This window comes from Balaenoptera physalus (genome assembly GCF_965194825.1).
Source record: "Balaenoptera physalus genome assembly, chromosome: 14".
Lineage (NCBI taxonomy): Eukaryota > Metazoa > Chordata > Mammalia > Artiodactyla > Balaenopteridae > Balaenoptera > Balaenoptera physalus.
The window spans coordinates 61,770,100-61,794,298 of NC_138893.1; the positions used below are offsets into that span (position 1 = coordinate 61,770,100).

General features: G+C 42.9%; 1 protein-coding gene across 7 annotated transcripts in view; it reads left to right on the forward strand.

Moving 5' to 3' along the window:
* Positions 1-24,199, forward strand: part of SGMS1 (sphingomyelin synthase 1) — a 295,457-nt gene that overhangs the window by 16,499 nt on the left and 254,759 nt on the right. For all 7 annotated transcript variants that reach the window (XM_082423837.1, XM_082423836.1, XM_082423829.1 and 4 more), the window contains exon 2: positions 18,436-18,530. The gene's annotated coding sequence lies outside the window, so the exon portion shown is untranslated. The remainder of the gene's footprint in view (positions 1-18,435; positions 18,531-24,199) is intronic.

Genomic DNA, 24,199 nt, shown 5'->3' on the forward strand with positions numbered 1-24,199 from the left:
AGTATGGAGACCAGGCTGAACTGGTGTTGGCAGAGTTTGGCGAGCGTGTGTAAGGGCTGTGTTCGTAGCCAAACTCTGGGATCTTCTACCGTGTGCCAGCCATGTTAGCTCCCGGGATCCACACAGGAAGACGACGTGGGGCTCTGCTGTCAGGAGCCCCTCTCTAGAGAGAGCAGCGGAGAGATGGGCCCAATGACAATGCACTGCGGTCTCATGCTGTGTGTACTACTGACTGGGACTCGAGAATTTTGGCTAAAATGTTCAGGAAGGCAGTCCCTGGGGAGGGCGGGTTTGAGCTGGACCCTGAGGAGGGGTGGGATTGCCAGGGGCACTGCTGACGTCAGAGTCCACGTGAGGGCACCTCCTGGAGACAGGCAGTGCACGGCCTGGGCTGACTGTTCAAGGCCTCGCGGCGTTTATTTGCCTTTTAACCTAAATTTTGGCTTTTTAAAAATTTATTTATTTATTTATCTATCTATCTATCGCCACGCTGTGTTCTTGCGGGATAACCACTATTGTTTTGTTTTTTTTTTAATTTATTTTATTTTTTGCTGCGTTGGGTCTTGGGTCTTCGTTTCTGCGCATGGGCTTTCTCTAGTTGCGGCGAGCGGGGACTACTCCTTGTTTTGGTGCGCGGGCTTCTCATTGCGGTGGCTTCTCTTGTTGCGGAGCGTGGGCTCTAGGCACGCGGGCTTAAGTAGTTGTGGCTCGCGGGCTCAGTAGTTGTGGCTCGCGGGCTCTAGAGTGCAGGCTCAGTAGTTGTGGTGCACGGGCTTAGTTGCTCCACGGCATGTGGGATCTTCCTGGACCAGGGCTTGGAACCATGTCCCCTGCATTGGCAGGCGGATTCTTAACCACTGCACCACCAGGGAAGCGCCACCACTATTGTTTTGACGTATATACCTCCCATCTTTTTTTCTGTAAATACTAGATGTGCACCCAAATAGTAAAATAGTATTATTTTAACCAAATGTTAGAAGGAATAGTATTGCCAAAGCTAAATCTCAGCAGTTCTAGAATTGATTTCTAGGATACAAGTATAAATCTGAAATTTTATAAAAGTTACTAGTAATGCTATTATTAAAATCATAATAGAGTTTAGCATTATGGTATAAGAACTTAATTTCTTAGCATGTATGATCAGTGTAGTGAACATTTGTGATACTGGGTACATATTGACTTTCAGGAGGTGGAGCAGGGAGGAGCAAGGCTTTTATTCATTTATTTTATTATTTATTTATTTTGGGTTTTGAATTATTATCATTATTTTGGCTAGCTGTCAATATGAGACACTGTAAGTGGTAGTTTGTCTCCAACTTACTAAACTTTTGACCAATAACTGACTTCTCTCCTCTTTAACTCCTGGACCTAAAGATTTCCTTGGTGATGGTGATGCAGTTTCATTTGAAGTTATCCCTCACCCCAGCTTAGTGTGGTGCTCAAAGGAGAATATGTCTGGATAATATCAGAAGCACAAATAAGATCGTTGCCCTTATACAAATTTTTCCCTGATATTTTGGCCTGTGATTGCTGCTTCATATAACCAGCTGAGAGAATAACACATCCTTAAGCCTGGGCTCTGGAAGTGTGGCAGTGGAGTAGTGTAATTGGCTTTCAAGATAACAAAGCTGTTTTCCAAATCTCCATCTGCATCTCAGCTTTCACTGCCTGCACACCAATTTCAGCATCTCCCCTGGGGAAGAATGACAAAAGAATCTTTACAGAGGTAATATGTGAGAAATGTTTGCTCCTTCAAGGCACCTCAGTTCCTAACAATTGACTACTTTCCCTACAAGCAACCCTGGGTTGTCAGTAAGCATGCCCTTTGATATTGTTAGTAAGCATGCTATGTCGATGCTGTTATCTGCAAAGTACGCTGTTAGAATTTTCTTTTATTCAAGCAGCCTTCTCAAATATGTAATAACCAGCCATCCCACCCTGTCTTTGAACATCTCGTGTAAGTACACGACAAAATCCCTTGGGTGTCACGTAGTTTGCCTTTGGGTGGAGGAGAGTTTTATTCTGAGTTACATCTGGAATGCTCACCAACATTTGGAAATGAATCTTTGGATATTATCAGCGACTGAAAGATGTGCCTTGTTCATATTACTGATATTGCCATGCTGATGTGTAATCTACGTGGTAATGCAATCACTGATCACATGTCAGTCCAAGGATGCCAGAAATGACGTTTGAAGAAAGCATTCTGCTCTTTGGCCTTCCATGTCGAAACCAAAGGTGGGATTTTGGCCAAGTATGGAAACTGGAGACAGTTTCAGTGGATCCTTAAATAAACATAGAAATCTATATATATTTTATTTTTATAGGTTTAAAATATAATATTTCCAAGATGTGACTGAGAATGTTCCAAATCTATAATTTGCTTTTAAAAAGTACAAACCTTTTTAAAATTTATTATTCTGTTTTAATTATAGTAAAATATACATAACATAAAATTTACCATTTTAACCATTTTTGAGCGTACAATTCAGTGACATTAAGTACATTCACACTGATGTGCGACCGTCATCACCATCCACCTCCGGAAGTTTTTCATCATCCCAAGCTGAAACTTTGTGTCCATTAAATGATAGCTCCCCATTCCCTCCCCCCTCCAGCCCCTGGCAACACCATTCATTCTACTTCCTTTGTCTATGAATGTGACTCCTCTAGGGACCTCATTTAAGTGAAATCATACAGTATTTGTCCTTGTATGTGGCTTATTTCACTTAGCATAATGTTTTCAAGGTTCATCCACATTGTAGCTTATATCAGAATTTCCTTTCTTCTTGAGGCTGAACAATATTCCATTGTATGTATATACCACATTTTATTTATTCGTTCACCTGTTAGTGGACACTGGGGTTTCTTCTACCTTTTAGTTATTGTGAGTAATGCTGCTGCTATGCATTTATTTGAGTTAAACATCTTTAAATAGGATTTTTTTTTTAATAAGGAAAAATCCATGCCTTCTTGTGGTCAGTTTTATCAGAGGGCTGCCATGTCCAAGTTAGGTCCAGGAAATGCCTACCTCACAGACATAAAAACACCCAAGCATGTTCAACAGTGTTCATCTGAAAGCTTTAGTATTTGCCTGAGGTCAAGAGAGCAGTTTCATAATATTTCTGTATGGCCTCACCAGCGAACTTGGCAGCAACCTCGAGTGAGGCCTGTCAGGGTTCTTGGAAAACAGCCTGGTGTTTTCATATCTTTTGCCCTGATAGCTTCTGCCTGTCAGTGCCTCAAGAGGGAAAATACGGCAATAGCCTTGGTCCCTCAACTCAGTCTTAGCTGGTGAAATTCTCATCCGAGCCCTGGATATGCAGATACGATTTACTTCAGCGGTTTGCTCTTCTGTGCGCCTGTTTCACTGTCTCTCTGGGAGGAGAGCTAAGGGTCTGGGCTACAAGCTGTGTGCAGCCAGCAAGCACTCTTGATTTAAACTTGTATATTTTTCAAATCTGTGTGGCAGGGGAGGCCTGGTGGAGAATACAGAGCAGCAAACTCTCCCCTGACTCCGTGCGGTGGTCCCCTGGCTCAGTGGTGCATGGTCATACTGCAGCGACGTCTGAGGCACTTTTTTCTGGAGATGTGGGAGACTGAGGTTAGCTTTCTGTTTTGTGGTAAGAGAAGTGAAATGTTTTGTACCTTTACAACCTAGATAAGAATCGAATATGATTAACCGTGGTTTAAACAAGGCCAGTCAAGTCTGTTTGCTTATGCTGCCCACAGTTTTTCAAGGCACGTGACATATCTGCAGTGGAGGCCTGTCCATGAGTTTACTGACAGCATCATGGATTATAGTTTTATACTAACAGTCTGTTTTCTTGCTGTATGATCTTTCTCTTTGTTTAATCAATTTTTGGCATCTCTCTGGGTCTTTTTACTGATATGTATGTATATAGATTTGTAGAGTTGTGGAGTAGATTTTAAAAAGTCCTTGATTTAAATAGGTGTCCTCTGGAACAAAATAACAGACATGTTTGATCCTCAGTCATACAATTTATATATTTAGTTAGTCACTTTTGGCCATCAGTCAAATATTCTGCTTCAAAGAATTACTGTATTACTATCTGAATAAATTTTTTGATTCAGAATGCAAGATATAATTAGGGATGTGTCTCTGGGAAAAAAGATAATTGGGGTCTTTTTGTATCATTAAAATTTTGAGTGTAGCTGACTAATCTGGCACTGCGTCAGGTATCTAGGCAAACAGTTGCCAGTCTACAGTTGAAGTCTGCTTTACATTCTGCACTTGGAGGCTGAGTGGGCCTGCTGTTTCTGAGGCGCAGAATCTGCTGTACCGCGGCCCTCTGGTAAGTCACAGTGGTGGTTCTGCGCGGACCAGAGCAGGTGGTGGTGGGGATGTGGCAGACGTGCGGGGCTCCTGCCTGTGTTGCCCCGCTGGACTGTGATACCAGGTGATCTGCGTCTTTCCTGCTGCCGCGTGCGCTAGGGGAGAGCGGGCCCCACTCTCTCGGAGGTTATGCTCAAAAGAGGAATACGAGCAAATGTCTGGAGGCTATTTATACTCAGCGTGCCTGTATGTATCTTCCATCCTCTACTGAGCCCCTTTTTATCTGAATCTTCCCTGATCCCTCCACTGAGATGGCCGTTCTCCCCTTACTTCTGACCCTCTGATATCGAAAGCTTCTTCATGTTCCTCCTTGACTGTCACGGAGCCCCCTTCTTTCACTTCCTTTTCCCTCTTTGGGTCTTTGGGACTCCCGACACTTCTGGTTCTCTTATCTTGCCAAGAGTTCCCTCTCTGACTCCTTCCCTGGTACCTCTGCCTGATCCGTATGTGTGAATGTTTCTCGAGGTTCAGCCCTCAATCTACTTGCTGAGCAGCCCGGTCTGTGCAGGCTTGTGCAAGAGGACACTTCCCTTTCTTGGAGGCGGGATGGCGAGGGTTGGAGCCAACCGGCAGAAAGGACTCTGATTCCTTACAGTTTGGGAGGCGTGGTCAGAGTAGTACAGGTCCTAAAACTCAGGCTGTGTGGGAGGGAGTGATGGAGAAAGTGCAGAACCTTTTTTGCACTGAGACCTCTATTTTAGGAGTAAACTCTAGGAGTCAGAAACTATTGATGTATAGATTAAATCTGATCATTCCCATTTTCTGATTTGTATTTCATTTCCAGATTTGTTAATGTGACTCCTACTGAAATAAACAATGGCCTGTATTTCAAATTTTATGCTATTCTTTTTTTTTTTTTAAAGAAATTCACGGTCTTTTATTTATTTATTTATTTATTTATGACTGTGTTGAGTCTTCGTTTCTGTGCGAGGGCTTTCTCTAGTTGTGGCAAGTGGGGACCACTCTTCATCGCGGTGCGCAGGCCTCTCACCATCGCGGCCTCTCTTATTGCGGAGCACAGGCTCCAGACGCGCAGGCTCAGTAATTGTGGCTCACGGGCCCAGTTGCTCCGTGGCATGTGGGATCTTCCCAGACCAGGGCTCGAACCCGTGTCCCCTGCATTGGCAGGCAGATTCTCAACCACTGCGCCACCAGGGAAGCCCTATGCTATTCTTAATGTTTGAAAATTCAGTCAATAATAAAATCTCAACCTGCTCACATAGGCTCTAGTTTGTCCTGTTCCTCTGTAGACACGTAGAGGACAAGTTTTGTACACTCTCCACAGTAACAAATGATTACAGTTAAATAGTATTAGAAATTGACTTTAAGAATTCATTTTTTTTCTCTCATAGGTTTGTTGCCAGTTGCTTCTTTAAGATACATCGAAATGTTATGGCTGTTTAATTTAAAATAGTTACACAGTATTTCTTTTATGACTGTAGAGGTCTGCACAGCTTAGTTTTCTTTACCACTCAATTTTCTTTATTGCTTTGAGTTAACATCTGGAGGTACTGTTTCTGATACTGTATACCTCAAGACTGTGGTTTCTTGGATTTTTTGTTGTTTTTTTTTTAGTTTCCTGAACTGCCTGGTAGATGTCTTCTTTATCAGATTCACTTGTTTGTGGAGCCCAGACGTTTATGAAAAAGGAGAGAGGGTATATCAGATATTGGAAGGCACACAACATGGTAGAGTGAAAAGGCTCTTGAGTCTTGGCAGAGATGGGTTTGGGTGCCTGCTCTGTCCATCACTGACAGCGGGATGTTGATCAGATTACTTGAGTTATTTGAATCTTACTCCCTCATATGTAAAATGGGGATAATAATGCTCATCTCAGAGGTTTGTTATGGGGTCGTGTCTGTAAATCCCCAGCACACTGTGGTCGGCGAGTAAATGGTAGTGGTGATTACTGGGGCTTCCTCTCCTGAGGCCAAAATGTATTGGAAAGTGATTAGATTTCTGTTATTTTCTTTTATCATTTACCATTTCAGAGAATATGGAGGTAGAAATGAGGAAAGTCTAGACTGACTGAGAACCTCATTTTATTGTTGGATTGAATCCTTATCGGCTAAATTTGTACATTTCTGTCTTTCCCCTGATTGCTTTTTCTGCTGTGGAATATGGTGTTAAAAACAAAATAGGTTACAGTAAGATTTTCTCTGTCTAGAATCTTTGTAAATGAATCAGTCCTACTGGCCAGTTCCCTCCCCAGGGAGTAGAGGCTTTACATTTATTTTTTCTCATTTTTAAATGGTTTTATTATGAAAATAGTTTGAACATTTAGAAATATAGAGAATAATCTAGTGAACATATATACCCAACCCTCGGTTTTATCAAATGATTGTGTTTGATGTGTTTTGGTATATATATATATGTTATTATTATTTTTGAAACAAATATCCCATCTCCACTGGACTGTAAGTTCAGGGCCTTGCTGTCTGGTGCTTAGGACAGTGCTGGGTGAGGGGCAAGCTCCAAATAAAAACTGTGTGTCCTTCTCCAGGGCCTTGCCCTCCCTTCTTCCCAGAGGTAACAGTGTCACGGAGAGGATAGCAAGCCACTGAGGAGGGAAAAGTATCATGCTAGGTTCAGCCAGTGATACAAATGTGCGTAAACTCAGGACTGCCCTCGAGGAATTTTTGTGCCATGATGTAAGATAGGACAGATGAATTCAGAAATAGCTCCTCTAGAAACCAGAACGTTCTCCCTGCATTTGCAGAGCCACAGAGTGGCTGGTTATCAGAAGTAACTGTTGGGGTGAACTTTAAGAAGCAGAGATGGAGCTGGGCTTTCTAAGCTGACAGGACAGTTGAGCCAGAGCTCAGCAGTGGCAACAATGTTTCCAGGGATTGGAACTAAGTAGTTCAGGGTGGCCTGGACTCTGTTACCGGAAGGGAGTGGCAAAAGAAGAACAAAGCGGCCACAGAACAAGACTATTGAGCTCTTATTACATATAACTAATAGTATTAGGCCCTTAATGGGGCAGCATAGCATATTAGATGAAAAACCGACCTTCTGGAAGCATACCATCCTGGATTGAAGTTTAGTCCCCTCTTTTTCTGGCTGTGTGGCGTGAGGTAAGCCACTTAACCTCTCTGAGCTTCAGTCCTGATGTGAGGGCCGTTCTCACTTTGGCTACTGAAGGTAAGAGCACCGAATTGAGTTTGGTTTTTTTTTTTAACATCTTTATTGGAGTATAATTGCTTTGCAATGGTGTGTTAGTTTCTGCTTTATAACAAAGTGAATCAGCTATACATATACATATATCCCCATATCTCCTCCCTCTTGCATCTCCCTCCCATCCCTCCCTATCCCACCCCTCTAGGTGGTCACAAAGCACCGAGCTGATCTCCCTGTGCTATGCGGCTGCTTCCCACTAGCTATCTATTTTACATTTGGTAGTGTATATATATATGTCCATGCCACTCTCTCACTTCGTCCCAGCTTACCCTTACCCCTCCCCGTGTCCTCAAGTCCATTCTCTATGTCTGCGTCTTTACCGAATTGAGTTCTTGCCCAGACATTCCATTCTGTTTTAAGAAGTCATCTTGCCTGTGGGCATTCAAAACAGGCAGCTAAATGATGAGAAATGTGACTTTTTGGTTGGTCACAAATGTACAGAGTGACCTCATGTACGTGAAGTCACGTACAGAGTGACAGTACAAAGTGAACTCAGCTTGCCCGCCAAATCTGCACTTCTCTAGTACCTTGAGAAAAGACCATCCTCTTCTAAGTCATCAAGACCAGAACCAGGGAGGCACCGACAATTCCTTCTCCTTTACCCCTGTGTCCCTCCAGTCGCCAAAGCAAGGTCATTTTACCTCTTTATTATCTCTTGTATTCATCACAGCCCCAAGCCCTCATTGCCTCCTGCCTGCATTTCTGTATGTACAGCTCTGCACTTTCTGCCCTGTCTTTATTCCATTCTCTCAACTGCTGTCATAGTCCTTTACCTCAACTGCAAGGGTGACCACGTGAGTCCCTGCTTAAATGTGTCCGTGGTTCCCATTGCCCTTAGGAGAAAGCCTGAGCATCATTTGAGCATGAGTCTCCATTGTTTGTCCCTTGTCATCCTCACTTACTCTTTCCCTTCCCTAGTGGGTCCTGCTTCCATGCCGTGTGCCCACTTAGAAGGCCTTTCCCCTGCTTGGCTCGTCTTGTTTATTCTCATGTTTCAAGACTCGACTCAAGCATCACCTCCTCTGTGAGGAGCACTGCCTTCCTAACCCACCCAGCGGTCTGGGCTGGGCTTTCCCCCCGACGCATGCCTCTGTTATTCCACCAAGCGCACTGGGTTGGGATGGGCCACTTAGCTGTTTCCAGAGAACGCGCTTGAGAGCACAGCCTGTTTTGTTAAAAAAAAAAAAAAAAAAAAAATCTCATGCTTCTTTATGCCTAGCCTGATGTCTGACACATAGGAGACTCTCAAAAAAGATTAGTAGGATATACACGGATAAGAAATTACTTTTTTATCTTCCCAAAACCAAGAAGACTGAAGCTGGGTAACAGAAGCGTTCTTCTTTCCCACCTTTCTGTCTGTATCCATTCCAGCATCTGCTCAACAGCCCAGCTGTGATGGAAGAGAAGCATATGGTTGACTTGAAAGAGGCAGTTGGGATGTGACTGCATGTGAAATATATTCACCTTCCTCCCCCTCCACCCCGTACAGGATGGCAGCAATGACACCTCATATTTGTCCTTTTATTTGCATTCTCCTTAAGTGTCTCCACAGACGTGATCTCATCTGGTGCGAGGGGCTGGTAGCCTGAGTGCTGGATGGGAGCATGTGATAATCCCAGCTTTGTAGATGCAGAAAGGGAGATAAGGAGCGAAGAAATTTGCCCAAAGTTAGTGAGTTGCTAGTGGAGGAAGAGACCAGACTTTGAGCTGAAGCCGTCTGCCCTTTCTTCCCTTTTATAACCGGCAGAACCGGGTTGTATCAGATTGATGTTTTCACCTATCATCATTGAAAAGGAAGATGGGCAGAAGAGGTGGTGTAAAAAGTTTTCTGTGTATTAATTTTGCTTGCAGGTGTACTTTTTAACTGTTAATTTCCCTAATCTTCCTTTGGCTCTGGTTAAGTGCTCAGAGTGGTAGTGTCACTGGGTTCATTTGGCTGAAATAGCTGACGCCCATTAAGTGGTGTTCTGGGGCCTGCTTTGGGCAGAGATGAAATTGCCACATTTCAGTTGGTCAGTTTGGGAATAGTATTGACTTCAAACAATTTTCCTGCTTCACGAGCTAATAAAGTGACAACAATAAAAGCTTAGTTCTTCTTAAGTTGTACTCTTTACATTCTATTAAATCCTTTAAAATGAATTTTTTTTTCCGTTCTGGAATTCTGGAGTCTTTGCGTAAACTTATGCAGGACAAGAAAATGGCTCGCTAGCATTCAACAATCACATTGTTAGCTTCCAGGAATTTATGAAGTTTGAAAATTGCAGCATCTGAAGTGGGCTGTTGTAGGGAAACCACACCTACACGTTTAAATTAAATTCTGGGCTCCTGAGAGCAAAGATGAAGGCAGAGTGAGATTGAAAATGCAAGGGCAAAACAATTAGGACACAACCAAGATATGTTCAGACAGCAAGCAAGTCTTGGATGGTAGTCTTTCGGTTACTTTTTTGTGGCGGGGGGGTGGTGGTTACTCTCTCTGTTGAACTCTGACAAATCTGTCTAGTTTTGTTGTTTTATCAGTCCTCATTCTTTTTTTTTTTTTTTTAAACTTTGGGTTTATTTATTTATTTATGGCTGTGTTGGGTCTTCGTTTCTGTGCGAGGGCTTTGTCCAGTTGCGGCAAGTGGGGGCCACTCTTCATCGCGGTGCCCGGGCCTCTCATTATCGCGGCCTCTCTTGTTGTGGAGCACAGGCTCCAGACGCACAGGCTCAGTAGTGGTGGCTCACGGGCCTAGTTGCTCCGCGGCATGTGGGATCTTCCCAGACCAGGGCTCGAACCCATGTCCCCTGCATTGGCAGGCAGATTCTCAACCACTGCGCCACCAGGGAAGCCCAGTCCTCATTCTTTTTGATCACTGAGTTATTCCAGCCTCTCTGCCCGCTGCCTGCATGAAACCTCTCTTCTCTTGGCTTTTATTATACAAGAAATGGTATTCTCAGTCTCCTCCTGTCTCTTCCCTGCTAATGGCTACTTCTCCCACCATCACTCTACCATCCACACTCATCAGTGGTTTTCACTTTATTTTGGTCCCTGATGGCGTTTGTGTGGGTACATAGCAGTTTTTCCATATCTCGGTATTTCTACTTGTTTGTCCTGCTGTCTTCCCAGACTCAGTAGCTTAAAAACAAATTGACTTTGCAGTGTTTGTGGTGGGAAAGATCATTTGTTTCATTATCTCCTGTTAGAATTAAGTAAATTAAAGCTCAGGGAGGAGACGTGACTGGTGTAATTTCGCACAGCCATCATTGGGCGAAATCAGGCTAGAAACCAAGGTTCTTGACCGTCTGTACATCTCAGAGCCTCTGCGTGGACTTCTCCTCACTCACCGACTCTTTACGGTCTCCTGTACCATTACTGTTCCCTCAGCAAGGAACTTCAGAGCTATTTGACCTTCACATGTCCCCTTCTTCCCCACAAACCAACCTACCAATTCTTTCTCTGATTTAAAATTTTATTCTTTAATAATTAAAGAAAGTTACCAACAGTAAAATTCACTTTTTTGGAGCATGTAGTTCTGTGAGTTTTAACACATGCATATAAACAGCATATAGAATAATCTATCGCCCCTCAAATTGCCTGGTGCTGCCTTTTTTGTAGTCAAACTCTCCCCCTCCTCCTGACTCCTGGCAACACCGATCTGTTCTCTGTCACTATAGTTTTGCCTTTTCCAGAAAATCATGTAAGTGGGATTATATGGACTATATCCCTTTGAGACTGACTTCTTTCATTTAGCATAATGCATATGAGATTCATCCATGTTGTGTGTATCAATAGTTTGTCCCTTTTTATGACTAAGTAGTATTCCACCACTGTTTGTTTACTCATTACACCAGCACTGTGTGAGAATCTTAGTGGCTCTGCATTTTTGCCAGCATTTTATATTGCCAGTTTTTTAAATTCAGCCATTTTAATAGATGTGTAATGGTATCTCATTGTGATTTTAATTTGCATTTATTTCTCTAATGATTAATGATGTTGAACATCTTTTCATGTGCGTATTTGCTGTTCTTCTGCCTGTTAGGTATATCTGTATATCTCCTGTCCATTATGATGTTTGCTTCACCCACGGTCATTGTCATAACCCTATTCCATGTGGTTATTGTGCCTAGCTTTCTGTGTCAACAGTTTCCCAGGTACCCCAGTATGTTCCAAGGTCAAGGCACTGAGCTAGGAACTTTATGTACATAGTCTCATTTTACTCTTAACAAAACCCCTGTGAGATAAGTGGTGTCTTCTGTTTTTATGGAGGAGGAATAAAGACCCCATGTTCAACAGATATTTATTGAGTACCTACTGTATACTATGAGCCAGTTATTATACCCATTGACTAGTTCTGTGACTTTGGGCAAGTCATTTAATCGCTGAGTCAATTTTCTTATCTGTTAAATAGGGATCTATATCACAGTATTTTCTCTCAGGGTGATTGAGCAGAGGTTTTAAAGAAGAACATAGAAGGTCTGGCCATGGTATATACTGAGGAAACATTGGCAGTGGCTGCTTCTATTGTTCTCTTCAAACACTTCATACTGTCCTGAGGCTGTTTCTGCCCCTTGCTGGCTACCTTCCTCTGGAAAATTACCCCTTGGCGGGCCTCCTCCTCCACTCTGCATCAAATATTAGAACCAACACAAGATTCAGCCTTTTGTTTTTAAGAAATATGTTCCTCTGGTTGCTCTGTGTAGCTCACTGACGAATTGGCGTCAGTTGGTCGAGAAGGAGATGGGATTGGACAAATTTTGAAAAGCAGACCTACAGTGCTGCAGTTACTCCTTCATCCCTCCTCTAAAGGCAGAGGACCAGTTACCATGGAGATTGCTGGTAGCTAACCTGGGGGCTGAGTTCCTAGATTCACATTTCTTACTTTGAATACCTAACCTGAGGTATGGCAAAAGGGGTGCTAGGGAGGGACCTTATCTCTCAGAGCAGTGGTGTGTGTAGTGTTGCTGGAATGTTTTAAATTTGTCATTTACTAGTCATTTAATCAAGCTATTTTCTTTGTTGACCAGATAATTTGGGATGATTTCCAGGAAACTGGAAATACTTTGAAGAGGGGCTGGCATTTGAAATGAGTGCTTAAGATTCTCTAAAATCAGTAACAGAAAAGTTAAATGAGCCAAATGTTTTACTTTGGGTCCATTCCAGCTTCAGTGTTTATGTAAGAATGTCTAACTTTTACTAATACCATAAAGGGTTGATCTAGTTGGCAAGGTTATTCTGTTTAGGGTGGGACAGAAAGAGAAAATCATAATATTAGTAAAAAAAAAAAAAATCATGGTACAAAGATGGCCTTTTACAAATTGTCATCATCCATGTTGGAGTATGAGAGGCTTTGTTTGTGGAAGCAAGGGTATGGTTAAAATTGGCTCCCTGCTTTTTCCTCTTCGGTAGCTAGAGCACGTTTTCAATTGTTAAGCATGTATCCAACGCTTACCATGTTCCAGGTCTATGTTAGGTATTAAGTCTCCTTAATCTTCACAGTAACCCTTTGAAATAAAAGATAGCCGCATTTTACAAAACATCGTGTGGAGAGGCCATTTGACTTATCCAGTGTGACCCTGTAAGGAGGTGGCATTGAGCCCTGGTTCTCTGACTGTGCCCGCTGCTCTTATTGGAACCCACTCTGCCTCAATCTGCCTGTCACGGAGGCATGACAGCTGCTGCCTGCTGAGTGCCAAGAAAGCCAGCACACCTTCTCCCACTGTGGCATCTGTTTCTTTCATGGGGGCTGTTTCCAAGACCTAAGGTCAACACTTGCCTACCACAAGCCCTGGGATCGGGTAATTTTATTTTGTCCAGAAGGCCCATTGTAGAAAGAACATGAACTTTAAGTCAGAGAAAATGTTCAAGTGGTGTCTCCACCATTTAGTCACCATTGCAGGGCCTTCTGGCTGGTCTTGGGGGACTGAAAAAGCTGCCTAGAGTAGTGGTTAAGAATGTGGATTCTGGAGTAAACTCATTTCAAATCCTTGTTCTACCACTTATCAGCTGTGTGACTGTGCACAACTTAATTGCTTTCTATGCCTCAGTTTCCACCATCTGTGAAATGGGTGTAGCAGTAGTTCCTACCTCACAGGGATAAATGATTGTAAAGAGACAAATAAGAACTGCCAAGAGGTTGAGTTGAAATAACCCCATTTTGGTCATCTTGGTCATCTAGTGCCATTGTTTCTTTCAGTGACATGATAACGAGCTTCCTTGAAATTTATAGTAACTTTCTTCTCTCATTTGAATTAACTTTTTTCCCTTTCAAGTTGACAGCAGTAAGAGGGGACCATAGCTGTGAGTCCACCAGGAGGACAGCAGTCTCTGAATTGAATGTAGGTCTAGAAGTCAAATTTGACTGATACCCTTGGGCAGCGCGGTGCTGACTGGGTCTGCATCCTTATTCAGAAGTCTGTCCTGAGGTCCTGTGACTAATATGTTCCAGCTGTCTGGGTCACTACTTTGGAGTACTATTTATTTGCAGCGGTGATGCTGCAAATAGGAAAAGCTTTCCCTTTTGTTGGTTGAAAGCTTTGCTGGTAATTAGCAAAACAAGCATGCCTCTTATTTGGAGAGAGACTGGAAAAGCGGCTGAAGAGTCAATTGTACGTAACCACTTTGGAAAACGATCTGGCATTACTGAGAAGAGTTGAACTTATGTGGTCCCAAGCCCAGCTCTCTTCTCCTAGGTATACGCCCTGGAGAAATTTGCGGTGTGCACCGGGGGACGAGCACTAGAATATAAATGCAGCATTATTCATAATAGCAAAAACTGAAAAATCCCCAGATGATCCTCAACAGTAGAACAGAGCAATAAATTGTGGGTATGTTCACATAGTGAGAACTATATGGTGGTGAAAAATCAGCTACAGTCACATGAGTCAACAGGGATGAACTCAAAATCAAAATCTTAAGAGGCGAGTCTGGAATACATACAGTCCTGGTTTCCTTTGTATTAGGCTTAAAGCCAGGCAGAACGCAACAACATATTGAGAATACAGATGTGGTAAAACCATACAGAGGAGGAAAGGATTGACTCAAGATTCAGGCTTGTGGTTATCTCTCGGGGGGAGAATGGAGGGGTTGAGGCACAGGAAGAGGTACACAGGCCTTTTTTTTTTTTTTTTTTAAACAAAAGAAAAACAGAACCCAGCACCGCCAACTGGGTATTAACATACATGGGATTCATTTTATTATTCTTTAAGCTGACATACGTTATTATATTAATTATCACTGCATAACAAGTTACCTCAAAGTTCAGTAGCTTAAGAGTGATAAACCTTCATCATCTCGCACAATGTCTGTGTGGGTCAGGAAACCAGGAGCAGCTCTGCTGGATGGTTCTAACCGGGGGAGGGTCACATGGGGCTGCAGTCGGGGTGTCAGTGGAAGCAGCCGTCGTCTGAAGGCTGGCCTGGCCTGGAGGACCTGCTTCTCAGCAGGCGTACTCACCTGGCTGTTGCAGGAGGCCTCGGCCCTCACCACGTGGGCCTCCCTCTAGGGCGGCTGGAGTGTCCTCATGACCACGACGTGGCAGCGGGTTCAGCCGGTTTCCCTGCCAAGGCAGTGAGAGGGAAGCTGCTCTTTTGACCTGGCCTTTGAAGTCACACCCCATCCTTTCCCCGATAGCATATTAGCCACGCATGCCAGCCCTATTCAGTGTGTGTGTGTGTGTTGGGGGTACTTCACAAGAGCCTGAGTGCCAAGAGGCAGGGGTCATCCGGGAGGCTGGCTACCATGGTAGGCACTTTTTAAAAAAAAAAAAAAATTATTTATTTATTTTGGCTGCACTGGGTCTTATTTGCGGCACGCAGGACCTTTGTTGTGGCATGCGGGCTTCTTAGTTACAGCAGGCGAACTCTTAGTTGCGGCATGCATGTGGGATCTAGTTCCCCGACCAGGGATCGAACCCGGGCCTCCTGCATTGGGAGTGCAGAGTCTTAGCCACTGGACCACCAGGGAAGTCCCGGCACTTTTAAATATATTTCACAATAGAAAGTTTAATTTAGAGACAGACTAAATTGGTCAGCTTATTTTTCTTTAGGAATGATGCAGGCATCCATTTAAATGAAGATTACTGGAGATGCTGAATGTGTTACCAATCAGTATGGGTTTGAAGAAAAGTCAGTGGTTTAATTTGAGTAACTAAGTGGCGTGAGCCTGCCTGACGGGGATGTCCAAGGGGCAGGGAGCGGGTGGAAGGGCAGTGAAGAGAGGAACTTCAGTGACACTCACGCCAGGACGTGTGGTATAGAGATGGGATTGTATGTATCTAGACTTCATCCCACCTGTACCTAGATCTGGCAAAAATCTGGGACTCCTGAGTTTGAAGCGAATTCTCCAAAGCAGGGGCCATTGGGAGCTTCCTGGACGCACTGTGATATTAAAACCCCTACCAGCTTCACACATTGTCCCAAGACCATCTTTAATGAAAAAGGAGATCCCATCCCTCACTCCCTTCCCTCACATGAAAGGGTGTGGCTGGAAATGAACTAGGCAAGTAAGGACAGGAGTTTTGGCTTTAAAATTCATGCAATGGGTGCTTCCCTGGTGGTCCAGGGCGGTAAGACTCCACACTCCCAGTGCAGGGGGCCCAGGTTTGATCCCTGGTCGGGGAACTAGATCCCGCGTGCCGCAACTAAGAGTTCGCATGCCTCAACTGAAAGATCCCGCACGCGGCGGTGAAGATCCTGAGTGCTGCAACTAAGACCCGGCGCAGCCAAAATAAATAAATAAATATTAAAAAAAAATTCATACAATGATTGCATTCAACTCCATAATGCATATCTGTTTCAATATTAACAGTTTTAATATTACTGATTCACTTGCTTATCTTTCCCTCACCAAAATCCATGAGTAAAGTTGATGTTTCCAAAGATACATCATGTTTTTTCCCTTGGTTTTGTGTTGCTGTTGGCGTAACTTCTTGGTCAGTATTCCTGGGGTCCAAGTGCTCTCGTCGGTGAGGCATTGAGTCATATCCTATCTTTTTTGTGAATTGCAACATCCTTGTGAACAGGTGTTCCAACCCACAGGAGAGGTAGCTGCCTGGAGAGGTTTTCTCAATTTTTAATACTTTTAAAAAATAATTTATTTATTTTTGGCTGCGTTGGGTCTTCGTTGCTGCACGCGGGCTTTCTCTAGCTGTGGCGAGCGGGGGCTGCTCTTCATTGCGGTGCGCGAGCTTCTCATTGCAGTGACTTCTCTTGTTTACGGAGCACGGGCTCTAGGTGCACAGGCTTCAGTAGTTGTGGCACGTGGGCTCAGTAGTTGTGGCTCGTGGGCTCTAGAGCACAGGCTCAGTAGTTGTGGCGCACGGGCTTAGTTGCTCCGCAGCATGTGGGATCTTCCAGGACCATGGCTCGAACCGGTGTCCCCTGCATTGGCAGGCGGATTCTTAACCACTGCGCTACCAGGGAAGTCCAGAGGTTTTCTCAATTTTTAATCAAGCTAACGAGCGGAGGAGACAGGACTAAAAGCCAGGTGCAGGGGTCCCTGACTAGCTTTCCTCAGACTTTTGTACACCAGCACCTTCACATGGTAGACATCAAGACCTCTAAACCTTTGTGCATTGCGTGCAGAATTTTGGTGATCAGCAGATGAAGGGCCACTTCAGGCCATCATGGAGGGTAGTTTTGATGCTTCCAACTTTATTGGCAGAGCAGTCAGTGTCTGTGCCATTATATTCTATTGTATTTTGCCTTTTATAAAAATGAATGGAAAATCTTCAACAGCGAGTGGTAATTGCCTTTTTGTGTGGCAGTGATAAAAATTACCTGGGGTGCCATGTGAGCCTTGTTTTACTTTCTTTGGCCAATAGCGTGCTTTCTTGAGAAAGAAGGGAGAAAAATGAAATATATATAAAATGTCAAAAATACATTAAGGGTCATTGTGTTTCAAAGGGAAGTATAATGACTAATAGTCATTATAGTGATTGGTAATCATAATTATAGTATTATTGGTACTATTAAGAATGATTATTAATATATACTCTCAGGGAGTAAACTGCAGCGTGTGCATGCCCCTCCCCCCCCCCCCCCCCCCCCCGCCTCTTCCCCACAATGACATGTGGCTGTGTTGTCTGGCTGTTTGGCTTTGAGGTTGGTTTTCAGGTTGGCTTTCATGTTATGGGGTAGGGAGCGTGGGGATGGCCTGTGAATTTATGTCTCCCTTCCTAGCTGATATAAATACTGTGCTTTCTCCTTTCCTAGTGAGATAAGCCCTGAGCTTGAGGTCAGAAGACCTAAGTAGCAGTTTCATGTCTGATGTTTTCTAGTTGAATGTCCTGTATCATCTCTGACACTTAGCTGCCTCCTCTGGAAAATGGAATCAGTAAACACCGCTTGCCTCACAGGGCTGTGGCGAGGATCAGATGCAATAGGTAATGCCAAGAGATGAGGTGTGGTGGAGGCATCAGGCCCCCGGGCCACTGTGCCCTAGAGCACGTATTATAGTCGAGTGTAGTAGTAGATCCGGTCTGAATACCTTTGCCTGAAAGGACTCCAGGAAGAGCAGCACGTCTGGTGTGGTTCTGCGAGGGTACATGAGTGCCTTCTAAGTGTAGTCTCAGAATCCAAAGTCAGAGTCAAGCTCAGGTCCTTGAAGCCCCAGTTTTTGTTCAAGTGGTAGTTTAGGCTACATCACTGCCCTGAAATTTATGTGAATTAAAAGAAACTTCCTGAGGAATTCCTTTGTTCCAGAAGTTCCTCGAGTGGGTCAGGCCAGTGGTTATTCCCCACATTCAATATGTGATGAGATTATTTTTTTCTCTTTTCACTTTTCTCCTTGCTTAAAAAACAGTTTCAACAGAATTTTAACCTACAGCCTTGACATATATTAAGAACACTGTCTCAACTGAAATGGCATTAACTTAATAAAAACCTTTGGTGGTAACGTGTTGTTTTGCTTATTCTTGCAGGGCGAGGGCAGCATGAACATCCGTAAATGTGCCTCTGGGCATATTTAGCCATTCGTTTTTGATTAGGAAAAAGAAGACGGCCATCCACTTGAAAGGTGAGTGAAGATTTCTGTGTGTCTTTTTATTATAAAAATGTTCAAACATACTGAAGAGTTAAAAAATGTACAGTGAGTTTACATTTAACAATTGTTAGCATTTTGCCACATTGTGTATACCTGTGTGTGTGTGTGTAGTAGGTTTCTACTGTTTTCTGCTGAAACATGTGAAAGTAAGTTGAAGAGATCATGACATTTTATCCTCAGTTCTTGGGGATGCAGTTCCTAAAAATAAGAATATTCTCCCCTGAGAGACATTTTAGAACATTCATAAACTCCATGACAGAATCATTTAATTAAACACAGTTACAATTTCCTATTAAAAGATGTAATTTTGAATTTATGTTCCCTTCCTGGCTGATATAAATATGGTCAGATTTTAAAAATATTTAAACAGTGACTTACTTAATGGACAGACCTATATAGTGAATTTGTTTCATATGAAAAACATCTGGATATAAAGGATTGGAATTTGCACTACGCGTGTGCCCTGTATAAGAGAGGATTACTGTGCTTTCTCTGTTCCTGGTAACCTGCCCATCTGGCCCGCTGTAGCTGATGTTTATTGTTAGGTCAGAGGATCTGATGACTCCTCTTCCCTCCTTCCTGACCGGCATTCACAAGTAGACCAGTCTCCGTGATCTAATGTGATCAAAGCTCTTAACTGATTTTTTTAGCCTGAACTTACAAGGAGAATGGGAAAAGAATATGAGTGGTAATGTCCAGTTGAGGTTAGTATATTAAGATCAGCATTAGAGAGAATCAGAATGATTCCCAGCCCCATAATTTGACTACCTGAGTTGAATCTTTACATAAAGTCTTAAAGATGTGTGTTCAGCTCTGATTGTAGTTGTAAGTACTACCCATGAGGGCCATTTACACAGTCGGCCATTACAGCTCTGGGATGCTTGCAGGGTTGCTCTTGCTGTTCTGCAGTCTAATCTCAGTTACATTTTGTTTACAGTATCTTCTTCTGGAGGCCCTGAGTGTTGAAGCATTTCTTCATTCATGGTTATGAACTAGATTTACCCACTTAGAGCGTTATTTTAAAAGAAGTCTGTTTAAGTGAGCCATTTAGGGCAGCGGAGTCATCTTAATATTTTCATGTCTGATTTAGAACAAAAAGTTAGTGACAGCAGTAAAGTTTCTGAAAGACACTAACTTTCCGAAGACACTGGGACTGGAATTACAGATATCTCAAAATGATCTAGTTTGCTTTCTCACTGCTTGGCCTCTGTCTGGTTATGCTTAGAAAAGATGAGGAGGCGTGCCTGGGGCTCCACATGAGGCAAGAGGCTCTGACGGATGGCGGAAGGGAAGGCATATGGGGCTCTGTGTGCGGCCTTCAATTGGCTCTCTAGTCCTGGACCACTTAGAAATGGGGGAATTTTTTTTTTTTTTAAACGTTCTATTGAAATAGAATATATATACAGAAAATATGCATATTGTAAGTGTATAGCTCAATGCAGTTTCCAAACTGAGCTCACTAATGTAACCAGAACCCAGATCAAGAAACAGAACATTTTTCCTACAGCTAGATTCTGGACGTTACCCACTCGGTGGGGAATTACTCTCTTGACTTCTAGGAGCATAAATTAGTTTGCCTGTCTTTCTGTGTGTGTGTGTGTGTATGTGTGTGTGTGTGTGTACTGCAGATCGTACTCTTCTGTGTCTGACTTTCCTCATTCAACAATGTATTAGAAAGATTCCTCCATATTGTTGCATGTAGTTGTAGATTGATCATTTTCATTGCTGTAGAGCATACCGTTGTGTGAGAGTCCAGCAGTTTATTCCTTCTGTTAGATGCAGGTGATTTTTTTGGGTTCATCCACTCAGAGCACCCTGTGGCAGAAATGAGGATTAACCAAGGTTTTACCCTCATTGTGGTTACCGTTGAAGTGTCCCGAGTTGTCCAACCTCTGCCCAGCTTCTGCTGTGATACGATGGAGGAATCCCGGCAGCCGATAGAAGGTTGAGACACAGTTGGAAGAGATTGGTTTTTCAGTCCTGTAATGATTCCTGTTGCTTTTCCTGTGACTCACCATGTCCCTTTTCTCTTTGTTCTCAGCTGGCACGTTTTCTCCATCCTTTTGTCTGTCATTGTAACTCTTTCTACACCCCCTCCAAGGAGACAGTAACTATATCAAACAGTAGGCAGTCAATAAATATTTAAAGTTCATTGGGTGTTGATATTAGGTGTTAGATGAAGGGTGAAGAGTTGCAAGTCATGGGCTTGCTCTTGAGCCTGTGTTGTGGTTACAGATTCACAGGTACGGGTATGGGCCACATCACTGGAAACCAGTTGTACTGTAAAGTTCAGGATGTAAACTCAAAGGCTTGCGTGGGCCAGGCTTGTAACATGACGGAAATTAGTAGGGGGCGGGGTTGCTCAGTAAGGAGTGATGGAGCTGTGGGGAATGAGTATATATGCCCTGCCCAATTTTTGACCCAACAAAACAAAACATGTCTGGCTGAATTTAGCAAGTCCACCAATGTCCAACCTTTAGGGAATAGAGTGTTCATTATAAGAAAGTGGTTCCCATGGGATTTGGGTGTTTTTATGGCCAAATTCTATTTTTGTAAATGAAGTTTTATTTGAACACTGTCGTGCTCATTTGTGTATGTATTGTCTATGACCGCATTTGTGCTACGACAGCAGAGTTGAATGGTTGTGAAAGAGATTGAGTGGAGCATTTGCAACAGTGACCATATGGGCCACAATGGCTAGAATATTTACCATCTGGCCCTTTGCATAAAAGTTTGTCAACTCCTGCTTTACTTCATCGAAGCAAGGACATAGTAATAATAACCTCTGTAGTCATGAAATAGTGTGAGCCCATTACTTTTAGTGTTAATGCATTTATTTATTCATTTATTTATCCAACAGATATTTACAGAGTGCCTATTGTATGTCAGGCGTAAAATGATGATAGTCAGATATGGTTCTTGCCCTTGTGGGCTTTATAGAGACCCCTATGAACTTGAAGTTCCATTGTAGGGTTGTGCTTTCTGTGAATCAGAACAAAAGTGTAATATGGAAATAGATTTATGAAATCCTCAAATTTAAACTAGTATGTCGGCTATTTTTGTTAATTTTATAAATTTGATGAACACTTATTCTGTGTAATCTAATGGTTAATTCAGTTATAAAAAAGTATGTTGTATGATATCATATAAATAATTATGTGTTCAGAGGTCCTAATTGTTTACACGTGGTAACAAAGATTGTTTGAAAGCAGCCTGTCTGGATAGGGCTGTGATCTTTGAAGAGCTTACCAAAGCAAGCCAAGCAGACCTTCAGTCTTAGGCCATGATAATAAGAAAAAATAAGCCTCAACAGAAAGAACAGCACACAAGATAATAAAGTTTGGAATGTAGTTAAACAAATTTATCTTTGTTGGTATGCTTATCTACTTGCTTACTCAAGGTCATTAAAGTTTGTTTCTTCTTAATAGGAGGCTATAGAGTGCAATGTAATGAACATAGAAAATAGAGAAATATTTTAAAATTTTCTCCAAGGAGTGTGAAACTGGTTTTTAACATCATCTTCACTCAATTAGCATTTTTATATGTGCTCATATATGCTTTACGGGTGGACACGTGGGCTATGACTGGCCTGTCACCATAGTTATTTAGCTGTGTGTAATAATTTGAAGATGTGAAAATGCATGAAGTCTTGACAGTGTTTATACACTGCCTTAGGAGCCATCTGACGTCAAGTGGCATGCTACTCGCACCTTCTGAGGCTGTGGTCTGGGTGACCAATGGTGCTTTCCTCTGAAATCTAATTATGAGCATTTGTCTGAAGGAACTATAGGGAAGGAATGTTAGCTGGTGCAATGAATAGTTCAATGAATGTGGTTCAAACTCGTACTGATTTCTTCTGTTGCCAAAATTAATAAGTAAGGTTAAGGTTTAGTTCCTCTTCTTTCTGAGGAAGAAATGATATATACACCCATACACAACTTTCTGCTTCTTGTGTTTAAAATGTTTTTAAAAACTCGATCTTATTCTTCATTTTAGTTAATTTTTGGTAGTGGTTTGGATTTAGGGGTAACTGAAAAATGAGAAGACTGAGAGCAAGTAAATATCACAGTTGCTTTCATTGCAAAGCTGAAAACTGCAGGCTTAACTGCTTTGGTTAAAAATAAAGTTTTATGAAACAAATTTGATGATAGGCCAGAACACTTGATCTGTGGCATTAAAAAAACTGGATCTTCTATTCTACATAATATGGAGTTCTTCTGTCAAGAACTCCAGCTCCAGGAGTGTTTAATTTGTCAAGGCTAGCTAATTAACATTTACTTTCTCAGTCTCTCAAGTTTTATTTTCGGAGAGCGAAGGGACTGAAGTGCAGCTGAATATAGCTTGATAGAACGAAACGTGTTTTAGAAAGAGATCAGGATGATTCTCTTGGTTGCAAGTAACAGAAAACCCAATTCAAACTATCTTAAGTAAAAAGATTTATTGGTTCAGGTGGTTGAAAGTCTAGAGATGGATCTGACTTCAGGAAGGGCCAGATTGGGGATCCAAACAATGTTATGAGGATCATTCTTGGCTGCATGTTCTTGGGCTACAGGTGAGACCTGCAGCAGATTCAGGTTGACATCATTGCAGTGATCATCCAAGGCACTGCACAGATGACGGTCTTGGCCTGGTGCCTAGCGCTGGCCCAGTCACTGTGGCCAGGGACATGGGCCCATCCTGACTGGATTGCCCAGGTCATATGCTTCGCACCTAGTGTCTGAGGTGAGCACCTCTTCAGCTGAAGATGAAGCATTGATTGATGACAGTGGGGAACGGTTCCCACCAGAAGTACAGAAATTAGGGGGGGTCGGTGGATGCTGGGAGGCAAACTAATAATAATAATAATAATAAATGTATCTTTTTATGGTTTGCAAAGCATTTTCAGGTGTATTCACTTGTTTGACTTGAAAGAAGCATCAGGGAGGCAGGATAAAGAAGTGATTAAGAACATGGATTCCCGGGGCCAGACTGTGCGGACTCAGTTATTAGCCGCATAAGATTTTGACAAATACTTCACCTCTCTGTGCCCTAGTTTCCTCACTGTGCAATGGGGATACAGGTATCTACCTTATAAGGTTCTGGGAAGGATTAAATTAATGGGTATTTGTAGGGCACTTAGAACAGTACCTGATACATGCTGGTCCCTCTGTCCCTTGTTATTGTTGTTATCTTTGAGACAGCCCTGCCAGCAGAGTGACAGGTGAGCTTGTGGAAGTCCAGAGTCACATGGCCTGTAAAGGGGGCACCAACATCAGTCAGGTCTCCTGACTTCTTCCCTGTCCCCACAGTTGCCTTTATGTAATGACTGTGGAGCATTTGGATTAATAATCAATCAAAGAAGCAGAGAGGGAAAAACTCCTACAAAGTAGGCCTGTTGTTTGGATGTACCTACGTGTACAAGCCAGGGCAGCGTTACTTACATATTCTATTTGCAAGCCGATCTTTAGCTTCCCAGGTACAGAGTGCCCCCAGGGATATTTAGGGGACATCAGTGGGAGGACATTGGCACAGAATTTTTCTACCCTGGTGGGCACAGGCTTGGGACAGTCAGCCGTATCCAGGGTTGGCACTCACTCAGGAGATGTTTGCTGATTGTTTAATCAGAGCCAGTAATTCTGAGCTTTAGAGGAAACCAAGATTTT